We start from the raw sequence: 12,181 nt of genomic DNA, 5'->3' as shown, positions 1-12,181 counted from the left end.
TGAAGGAGCAAGACTGGGAGCGCACGCAGCAAGCCAGCGTGCTGGCCAACGTGGCCCAAGCGTTCGAGAGTGACGAGGGCGTGTGACAGCAAGGGCGACAGGGTCACCCTCTTCAGCTCAGCCACTCAGCTGTCGCCCAGCGGGCAGGGTGATGCCGAGACTCTGATGTGATGCTGCAGGAGGAGCTGGACGCCATCAACAAAGAGATCCGGCTGATCGAAGAAGAGAAGGAGAACACGGAGCAGCGGGCCAAGGAGACTGACAGCAGGGAGGGCAGGGGGAGCATAGGCAGCCTCCGTCGTTTTAAATCAGTGAGCTCCCTCAACATGCATCCCGCCTCCTTAGGTGCCGGCGCCTGCCCGCCCCTGCCCAAGCCCAGAAAGAGGCGGCACCGCCCGCACGGGAGGGAGACCGGCTGGGCATCATGACTCGGTTACAGGAGAAGGCAGTGGCAACCCACTCCAGTACTCTTGCCTGGAAAATCCCATGGATGGAGGAACCTGGCTGGCTGCAGTCCATGGGGTTGCACAGAGTCGGACACGACGGAAGTGACTTAGCAGTAGCAGCCATCAAGTACAAACTGTCAGACACTCTGTTAGGTACTTAATACACAGTATGTCTAATTCTCACAGTGACTCTACAGGGTTAATGAGAAATCTCATTATATGTAAGAAAAATGCTTGAGCATTTAATAGAAGTTTGAGTCTACACAGCTAACAAGGGAAAAAAGCCCCAGTGAAAACCAAGTCTTTTGGCCTCAAATCTTGTTTTCCCCCTTCTGGTATGTTGCTATCAGGTGCTATCAGGTCAAAAAGTAACTGATTAACTGTTTTACATGTTTTGTTTTACTGAGAACAAGGTTTCCAAAGTCCAGTATATGTTCACAGAAATTAGAAGCCAAATTTTGATTTTGCATAATGATGAAAGGACACTAACCAAGGCACTCTTTTCCTTGGCAGTATGAAAATTAATCATTTCTACTATGATCCCCCAGATTGGTAGCCTTCTTCTATCTTCCCTGATAGCTCAGTTGGTAAAGATCTGCCTGCAGTGAAGGAGACCCTGGTTCGATTCCAGGGTCGGGAAGAGCCGCTGGAGAAGGGATAAATAGGCTAAGCCCTCCAGTATTCTTGGGCTTCCCTTGTGGCTCAGCTGGTAAAGAATCCACTGGCGATGTGGGAGACCTGGGTTGATCCCTGGGTTGGGAAAATCCCCTGGAGAAGGGAAAGACTACCCACTCCAGTATTCTGGCCTGGAGAATCCCATGGACTATACAGTCCATGGGGTTGCAGAGCCAGACATGACTGAGTGTTTCACTTTCTATTTTTTTATTTACAACTCCATTTCATAAAACCAACACACACCCTACCCACTCCCAAAATGCCCTTCGTAAGAAACATATATTAACAAATGCATTTTCTTTTTTCCTATCTTCTAAAACTTTCTACTCAACTGCTTCTGTTTTGAAATCTGCTAACAGGGTTTGGGCCTTCTGTGATGGAGGCTTGGTAGAAAAATGAGAGGAAGAGAAATAACAGAAAGTGCTGGTGTATTCTATAGAGAAAAGTTGAGTGATCAAAGGAAGAGCTAGAAATTATTAGCATACAGAATGTATGAAAGCAGATGAAGTTCAAGGGGTGAGATGAAAGCTCGGAGTTGTCTGTGAGAACCCAGTCTGGAACAAAGATTTTCTAGGTACTGGACAGAAAAAGTCATAGATACTTGGAAGGAGAAAGAATTTGTGAGTTAAGAAACAAGATTAAAAGAAAAAAGTTTTTATTTTGTATAAGGGTATAGTGAAAGTGAAGTCGCTCCGTAGTGTCCGACTCTTTGCAACCCCACGGACTGTAGCCTACCAGGCTCCTCTGTCCATGGGATTTTCCAGGCAAGAATACTGGTGTGGGTTGCCACGTATAGATAGGGTTATAGCTGAGCCGATTAACAATGTTCAGGTGGACAGCAAAGGCACACAGCCACACATATACATATTCTTGTATCCATTCTCCCCCAAACTCGCTGCCCATTCAGGCTGCCACATAACATTGAGCAGAATTCCATGTGCGATACAGTAAGTCCTTGTTGGTTATACATTCAAAATACAGCAGTGTGTACATGTCCATCCCACACTCCCTAACTATCCCTTCCCCCAATCCTTCACCCTGGCATCCGTAAGTTGATTCTCTAGGTCTGTGAGTCTGTTTCTGAGACAGAGATTTTTATAAGTTCCATGGATTATGCATTTGGTTCTCTCAGTCACAAAGCTCTTGCATAACTCTTTTATGGGTCAAGAAATTGTTCATTTTCCCAGTGGCAATGCTTACTCTGTCTTTGCATACCTGAAATTGTCAACCATGACTCAAAGAGACTGGCTAGCAAGCATACTTTGTAATATCTCTGTTAGAGCGCAGAGGATGCCTACATCTCAAATCCTAAAAAGAAGAAAAAGAATTTTATCTGGTTATCATTATCATCAATACCCTAGCATATAAAAGATGGAGATGAGTTACCTTACTGACTGAGGAGGCAGCAGTGAAAAAAATCTGTTTGACTATCCTAAATCAGTGCTATAGGTGGAAAGTCACAGAATTTTTTGAATCACTGCTCAGATTTCTATAACTGTTTGAGTGATCAGCAGAGAGCTAAAATACCTGTGCAGGTCAGATCTGATACTCAGTTACTATCTGATAAAATTAAGAAATTAAATATTACTATAAACAGAGTCCTTTGAAGTAAAAACATTTTCAACATTTTGAAAGTTTTTATTTTATCTGATGAATTGTTGGTATTTTGTCATTTCCTATGTAACATTTCAACAAAGGATATTCTCAGAAAATGATGCTCAGTATGAGAAAACAAAATGACATTTTGAAAGGCAATTAATAATACGTATTAATTTTACTGAATTATGCTACTTTATTACACATTTCTTCTCTGTAGGGGATTCCACCATTTTATTTATTGACTTGTCTTAAAAATACTTATGAATGTATATGATAGCAAAGGGAATATCTCCTGATCTATAATTTAAAAAAAAAAAAAGTCTTAAAATAATCCCTTTAATCCTCACCATAGTATATTTTGTTAACTCATTTGAAGTCAAAGTCATTAACTCTGGGAATCTTGATTGAGAACGGTAGCCTTAGATAGAATGCCTGACCTAGAGTGCTTGGAGGGCAGGAGCAGCACTGTCTCTGGAATAGCCCAAGCAGTCCAGGTGCAGACGCGGAGAGATGGAGCATTCGCTTTGTCTTATCTAGCATGGCCTATTCATTCACTGTCATACAAGTGGTGACCAAAACATAATCTTTAGTTGTTTTCAGAGGAAACACAAAGAAATATATTTTGAAGCACTGAATAAAATGGGAATGTCACATTAGCCTCATTTTCAAGGCTGCTAAGTTGCTGCTAAGTAGCTTCAGTCATGTCCGACTGTGTGCAACCCCAGAGACGGCAGCCCACCAGGCTCCCCCGTCCCTAAAATTCTCCAGGCAAGAACTCTGGAGTGGGTTGCTAAAAGAGTAAAATATCATAAAATCTTCCATAAAACACTCAAAAAAGCACAAGCTTTATGAACACAGTTGATAACAATAATTTTCTTTTGGCTGAAAGGAATATAAAGTTCACCAAACAAAGCTATGTTTTTAGTGCCTTAAAATAAGATGAACACTCTGGTTCATTGGATGTCCTGTATTCAGCAAATTAATTGGGACAAACCACTTCAGGGGAAAAAAAAAGTATGCTGAACATTATTTTATTTCCTTTTAGTTATGCTTCAAAGACATACTGATAAAAAGGTTTTCTAAAAGCAAGGTGGTTAATTACTAGGGTTGTTCTGCTCTGAGATCACATTTAAACTGAAATTACTCTAAAAGCAAGATTATAGCTACTACAGTTGCCCAGTTCTAAACCTGTATCAGCAGGAAGGTTTTATGAGTATTAAATGGATTGTGACTTCACTCTTTTCTCTAATTATTTTGTTTATTAGGAAAGGAAGGTAATCATCATAAAATTAAATATCTAATCACAGAGGCTCAACTGACAATTGGCTAATAAGCTATTTTGTAGACTAAAACAATCTTACGAATGTACTTGGTCCTAAAAAAATAAATGTCTCTGTTGTATCTCTCACACTTTAATGCCATTTTAGCAGAACAAGATTGTATCTTTAAAAAAATAAGGGAGGAGAAAATACAGTTATAGTAGGTCTGTTTTTAAGGAGCTCGTGATGTCCTGTGACAGACCACACTGCACTGATTTCATGGGAAATTTCTTTTGTCTGACTGGACGTATAATACAGTTCTTACTCCCAAATTCAAATTTTACAGTATTTTCCTTATGATATGCAACATGGTAGGGCATGTACGAAAAAATGTCACATTAAGAAAAGGTCAGTAATCTATCTCTCTTTTACATTATAAAAACAGAAAAATGTCAAGGAGAGCACACTGACACTTCCACATCATTAGGAGAGTCTTACCTAACTTAGACTCCACAATTCTGGATTATTTTTACTGTGTTTTAATATTAATTGTAACTTTGAGTTGATTTATACCTATTGTATGTTTGGTGGAAATGTTCTATTAAATGATCTACAACTACACTTTTCTTTGCAACATGGTCAGTTATGTCATATTTATATCACAAAAAGTGACAAATGGTACAAATTAAGGCTTGGTTCATTGTCTTTGATGTCCAGAATTTCAAAAGTGACAATAACAAAATTAAACTTAAAAATGTATCCTGTCTGTAACTAGTGCCTTGTAAACAGCACAAAACTTTAACAAAATGTTCTTCCAACATTAAAAAAAAAAAAAAAAACAAACTACTGTTTAATTCAGTAAAGAAGCTGTTTCTATCACAGACTGAAGAGTGAAGTTGGGACATATGCTTTTCCTTACACTTTTGTCTTAAAAATATCAATAGACATTATTATTAGAAATACACTTGTTCATCATTTGCAATTATAATTTAGCTCTAGATACAATAGTTTGGTAAAAAGCAATGATGGAAAAGGCAATGGCACCCCACTCCAGTCCTCTTGCCTGGAAAATCCCATGGATGGAGGAGCCTGGTAGGCTGCAGTCCATGGGTTCGCTAAGAGTCAGACACAACTTAGTGACTTCACTTTCACTTTTCCCTTTTACACATTGGAGAAGGAAATGGCAACCCACTCCAGTATTCTTGCCTGGAGAATCCCAGGGATGGCGGAGCCTGGTGGGCTGCCGTCTCTGGGGTCGCACGGAGTCGGACACGACTGAAGCAACTTAGCAGCAGCAGCAGCAGCAATGATGGCATTTAATAAGAAAAAATTGGGTTTGTGGAATTTATTGCTTTGTATAGCTTAGTATTAAAATTTAGTGTTACTTAAAATCATCTTCTACATATATTATATATCAATAAAGTCTACAACATAAATTATATATAAATATATAGATTATACATGTATACATATGTTTCTGAAAGGTGATTGTTGAACATTTAGCAGCACACTGCTGATTCAAACGTACTGTATCAATAATTATGTAAGATATAAGAATATAAAAACCTCATTTAAAAGACAAAGATGGCCACAGTTGATTGAAAATAAGGCAGAGCTTACTATACAGTTCTTCTAAGAGATTCATCTTACACTGCTGCTGCTGCTGCTAAGTCGCTTCAGTCGTGTCCGACTCTGTGCGACCCCATAGACGGCAGCCCACCAGGTTCCCCGTCCCTGGGATTCTCCAGGCAAGAACACTGGAGTGAGTTGCCATTTCCTTCTCCAATGCATGAAGGTGAAAAGAGAAAGTGAAGTCGCTCAGTCATGTCTGACTCTTAGCGACCCCATGGACTGCAGCCTACCAGGCTCCTCTGCCCATGGGATTTTCCAGGCATCAGTACTGGAGTGGGGTGCCATTGCCTTCTCCATCATCTTACACAGTTATACAAAAAATATTGAAAGTAAAAATATGTTCAAAAAATATAATATGCAATTCTTAAAGTATTATAGTATCAGATGGAACAGATTTGAATGAAAAAAGTACTATTTGAGAAAAAGAGGAGATTTTCATAATATGAAAACAGTCCTGCTTCCTGAATTTAAATGTACAATTAAGTGGAACAAAAAATACACTCATAAAATACAAAAGAAAAAAATGATGACACTAAAATGAGAACTATACATTCCTCAAAAATAAGAGACTATTTTAAGACACTGTTCTCAAAAACTGATAATGAAAATTCAGAAAAAATTCAGTAAGGATATAAGAGATTTGAACAATAGCATGGGCAGAACTGGCACAATGGCTATATAGTTAACAGAAAATTTATCAGTAGTAGAAAATCATTATATAGATACACAAGCGACTTTTACCATAATATACTATAGTCTAAACAAAAAAACAAGTCTTTTTGAAAGTAAATGGATGAAAATCTATGCAGAACATATTCTCTGAGAACAAAGGAATTAATATATAGATTCAAAAAATATTTCTAGAGTATGATCATATGCTTGGAAATTTAAGAACAATACAATTGCAAATTAGTCAGTGGTCAAAAAGAAAATGGAAATAAATTTTGTTGCTAGTCTGCCAAACACTTTGGTGGAAAGAAATAAATGAACAAACAGATGGCTATAAACAAATATAATAACCTGGGTGATTTGAAAATAGCAGAAATTTATTTCTCACAGTTTTGGAGGCTGGGAAATCCATTGGATGACACTGGTCCTCCCCAGTGTCTGCTGAGAGTCTGCGTCCTCCAGTACAGGGCCATCTCGTCACTGCAGCATCGCATGGTAGAAGAGACTAGCTAGCTAGTCTAGGGTCTCTTTAATGAGGAATTTAATTTCACAGGCAGAGCCCCATTGGCCAAGCCTCTGGACCGACTCACCTTCTAAAGGCCCCACCTCTAGACACTTCACCATGTGGGTGATGATTTCAACATAGGAATTTTGGGAAACATTCAGACCACAGCATACGTCCTGCCTCCACACCCCACCAAAGTGGTACATTCTACGTTTGTCACAACTGATGAGCCTACATTTACTCATCAGTATCACACGGAGTCCACATGATCACAAAGGGAGATAAGATGATCAAATTATAGAAATTCCTTCTGTGAGACACTGCCTGTGCGCATGCATGCTAAGTCACTTCAGTCATGTCTGACTCTTTGTGACTCTATGGATTGTAGCCCGCTAGGTTGCTCTGTCTATGGAATTCTCCAGGTAAGAATACTGGAGTGGATTGCCATTTCCTTCTCCAGGGAATCTTCCTGACTCAGAGATTGAGCCTGCATCTCTTATCTCTCCTGCATTGGCAGGCGCCTGCTTTACCACTACAGCCACCTGGAAACCCTCTGTGAAACATATTTTTAAATTTATTTGCATTATAAACACGCAGGCTGTGTATACCTACAGATGCATATGTATATTATGGATTCCTGGTACGTGTACACAAAAAAATGTCACGTGTACAGTGTTGTCACTTTTTTAAAAAGTCAATTGAAAATAATGGGTATAGTTTATGTTTTGCCAAAAATTACAAAACAGAAACATGTGAAACAACTTAAAGATATGATTGTAGTACTTTATGTGAAGATGAATGTAAAAAACGTGTAAGTGAAGATGCATTGAAAAACCTTTAAATTTGGCACATAGTGACATCCTTTGACATTCACTAGAGGCCAAGGCATTATTTCATTTAAACATTAAAGCAACTTTTGTTTTTATTTGCTTACAATAGTAAAGAATTTTAACTTGGCACCAATATAATTAAGTAGGGAAACAAAAACACAGGCACTGAAAACATGTGAGAAAACTCAGGTACCAGAGAGTTCTCTGCTTCTATTATTGTATATTTTATCATAGATAAAAATGCAGAAACACTGAAGAATAGTTTTACAGAAGGAATGTCTCAGATCCCTTTCTCAATCCGCGTATCCTCTATGTTCTGCTTACCTATTTGTTGTGAGAAAAAGAAACATTTAAACACAAATTATTTTATGCAGAGCCCAGGTTCCATTTACCTGTTAATCTTGGGTCAAATAATGGAGAAACATCTGTCCAGTTTCCTGAGAAGTCTTGTAAAGTTACACATGAAACTCAATGATGTCTTTTAAATTCCCATGAATGCTTTGACTGCAATTTTGTCTAAACGCCATACTTTTTAGATTATTAGGAGGATCTTACTCTATTATTTAGAACTCAACTGCATCCATTTTTAGTGATCTCTTTGCTCCTCAAATGCAATTAGAACTCAGGAGACAGGAAGTGGACTGGAATCGAGACATGGTTAGTATTTTGAATGTCTCTAATCAGCTGTCTTTAAGGCATTAGATCCACAGATGTTGAGAGAGGAGGAAGGGGGAAAGGAAAGGTGAGAAGGTGCTGTTACTTGAACTTCAGTTCAGTCCAGTTCAGTCTCAGTTGTCGTGGACTCTGCAGCACAACAGGCCTCCCTGTCTATCACCAATTCCAGGAGTTTACTGAAACTCATGTCAACTGAGTCAGTGAAGCCATCCAGACATCTCATCCTCTGTCATCCCCTTCTCCTCTTGCCTTCAATCTTGAACTTGGCAAGTTGTTAATCCTCTGAGACTCTTGCTATTTTCTGGCTAACACTGAATGGCTTTCAGTTCAGTTCAGTTCAGTCACTCAGTCATGTCTGACTCTTTGTGACCGCATGAACCGCAGTACACCAGGCCTCCCTGTCCATCACCAACTCCTGGAGTCCAACAAACCCATGTCCATCGAGTCGGTGATGCCATCCAACCATCTCATCCTCTGTCATCCCCTTTCCCTCCTGCCCTCCATCTTTCCCAGCATCAGAGTCTTTTCAAATGAGTCAGCTCTTCGCATCAGGTGGCCAAAGTATTGGAGTTTCAGCTTCAGCTTCAGTCCTTCCAATGAATAGGCAGGACTGATTTCCTTTAGGATGGACTGCTTTGATCTCCTTGCAGTTCAAGGGATGCTCAAGAGTCCTCCAACACCACAATTCAAAGGCATCAATTCTTTGGCACTCAGCTTTCTTTATAGTCCAACTCTCACATCCATACATGACCACTGGAAAAACCATAGCCTTAACTAGACGGACCATTGTTGGCAAAGTAATGTCTCTGCTTTTGAATATGCTATCTAGGTCATAACTTTCCTTCCAAGGAGTAAGTGTCTTTTAATTTCATGGCTGCAGTCACCATCTGCTGTGATTTTGGAGCCCAGAAAAATAAAGTCTGACAATGTTTCCACTGATTCCTCATCTATTTGCCATGAAGTGATGGAACTGGATGCCATGATCTTAGTTTTCTGAAGGTTGAGCTTTAAGCCAACTTTTTCATTCTCCTCTTTCACTTTCATCAAGAGGCTCTTTAGTTCTTCTTCACTTTCTGCCATAAGGGTGGTGTCATCTGCATATCTGAGGTTATTGATATTTCTCCCGGCAATCTTGATTCCAGCTTGTGCTTCCTTCAGCACAGCATTTCTCATGATGTACTCCGCATATAAGTTAAATAAGCAGGGTGACAATATGCAGACTTGACGTATTCCTTTTCCTATTTGGAACCAGTCTGTTTTTCCATGTCCAGTTCTAATTGTTGCTTCCTGACCTGCATACAGGTTTCTCAAGAGGCAGGTCATCAGGTGGTCTGGTATGCCCATCTCTTTCAGAATTTTCCACAGTTTATTGTGATCCACACAGTCAAAGGTTTGGCATAGTCAATAAATCAGAAATAGATGTTTTTCTGGAACTCTCTTGCTTTTTCAGTGATCTAGTGGATGTTGGCAATTTGATCTCTGGTTCCTCTGCCTTTTCTAAAACCAGCTTGCACATCTGGAAGTTCGCAGTTCACATATTGCTGAAGCCTGGCTTGGAGAATTTTGAGCATCACTTTGCTAGTGTGTCAGATGAGTGCAATTGTGCGGTAGTTTGAGCATTCTTTGGCGTTCCCTTTCTTTGGGATTGGAATGAAAACTGACCTTTTCCAGTCCTGTGGCCTCTGCTGAGTTTTCCATATTTGCTGACATATTGAGTGCAGCACTTTCACAGCATCATCTTCCAGGATTTGAAATAGCTCAACTGGAATTCCATCACCTCCATTAGCTTTGTTCATAATGATGGTTCCTAAGGCCCACTTGACTTCACATTCCAGGATGTTTGGCTCCAGGTGAGTGATCACACCATCGTGATTATCTGGGTCGTGAAGATCTTTTTTGTACAGTTCTTCTGTGTTTTCTTGCCACCTCTTCTTAATATCTTCTGCTTCTGTTAGGTCTATACCATTTCTGTCCTTTATTGAGCCCATCTTTGCATGAAATGTTTCCTTGGTATGTCTAATTTTCTTGAAGAGATCTCTAGTCTTTCCCATTCTGTTGTCTTCCTCTACTTCTTCGCATTGATCACTGAGGAAGGCTTTCTTATCTCTCCAAAACCCGGCAAAGGCAAATTCTGCATACATTTTCACTTGGGCATGTTTCTGTGAGTACTTGGGAAAGCCCAATGTGGGACTCTACTAGGCAGTTTTCTTGATGTAGAAGATCCTACCAGAACTTGTCTCCATGCCTATCTCAGTCCTATCCAAACTGACAGCTCCTTCCAAGATCTGGCCTCCTTTCTTCCAGCCATTCCACAGTACTCTTTAGGGAATGAGTACCATGATGATGATGGGACTGGTTCTAGCACCTTTTAAAGCAGCTTGCTACAAAAATGGTCAAGTCACTTATTAGAGAATATCCAAAATTTGGTTTCTAGGCACTTTTTCTCTAACCTTGGACTTTAGTCACAATTCTGGTGCAGTTGGAGAAAACAGCCTCTGACATTAAATGTTAACACTTCCAAATTCTTCTGGCTGTATATAGTGATTTTCCTTACTTTAACTAAAGTTCTAAGACCATGCATTGCCTGGTATTCTCCTTTTGTCCTCTATATAATACATAAAATGCATCAAAACTATTTATTTCTTAAAAAAGACACTTGTAATAATGTTCCACATTCAGCCCTACGATCTGTGCATTATTACATACATTTTTTGTTTTAGGTTTTTCTGATTTTGACTGATATTTATTCATCTTCCCTCAGCTCTCTTAGGGCCTTCCCTGGTGGCTCAGAAGTAAAGAATCCACAATCAATCTCTGGGTCTAGAAGATCCCCTAGAAAAAGAAATGGCAACCCACTCCAGCATTATTGTCTGGGGAATCCCATAGACAAAAGGGCCTGGCAGGCTACAGTTCATGGGGTTGCAAAAGAGTCGGACACAACTTAGTGACTAAACAGTAACAACAACTCTCTTCCCATCTTACTATCTCTCTTAGCATGCTAAGTTTCTTCAGTTGTGTCTAACTTTTCGTGATCCTTTGGACTGTAGCCTGCCAAGTTTCTCTGTCCGTAGTTTTCTCCAGGCAAGAATACTAGAGTGAGTTGCTATGCTCTCCTCCCAGGGATGATCGAAACCACATCTCTTAACTTCTCCTGCACTGGCATGGGGGTTCTTTACCATCACTGCCACTTGGGAAGCTAAGTTAAGCCACTCTATTAACATATAGCTGGTATTTATTCATTAGTCAAAATTTATATAGTTCATCCCATGTACCATGTACTGGTTTAGAGAATATAAAATCAACAGCGAGCAAAATAGACACTTTCTCTATTTTTATGGTATTTTTTCCTTCAATTCCTGAGCCTGTTAAACTAATTTAGTGTTGGGAGTGTCTCAGGGAGTGCTAGTATTGGATAGCAAAATGATAATAAAAAGATTTTTATCTGGGCATTAAAATGAGAAATTTACAGCAAGCATAATCCTTAATGTCCAAGGAGAAATGCAAATATAACTTCATTAACTGTATCTTTCATAACATTATTATTTAAATGGCTTATGACATTTAATTCTGAGCAAAAGGGAAAATCCAAGCTCATTAATAATTAGCACTTTCCTTTCAGTCACTTATATGTACCAGACCAAAAGTTTATCTCTCTTGTACTTTGAAAACATAAAGTAATGAAGAATTTTTTGAAAGACTATGAACTTTCAGAAATGTTAAATCATTATCATAATGCTGTACTGTAGATAAAATTCAGAAATAGAGTAAAACAAAACTATCCTTAATAAGAAATGGACACAATGGCAAAATAGCAAGTATATAGAGGTGGTGTTTTCTAAAGAAAAACAACAAAAAAGCAAAAACTGCCAGTGCTATTAGCAATTGTGGAAC

The sequence above is a fragment of the Oryx dammah genome, unplaced genomic scaffold (genome assembly GCF_014754425.2).
Source record: "Oryx dammah isolate SB20612 unplaced genomic scaffold, SCBI_Odam_1.1 HiC_scaffold_5, whole genome shotgun sequence".
NCBI lineage: Eukaryota > Metazoa > Chordata > Mammalia > Artiodactyla > Bovidae > Oryx > Oryx dammah.
Note: the sequence above shows the minus strand (reverse complement) of the source record.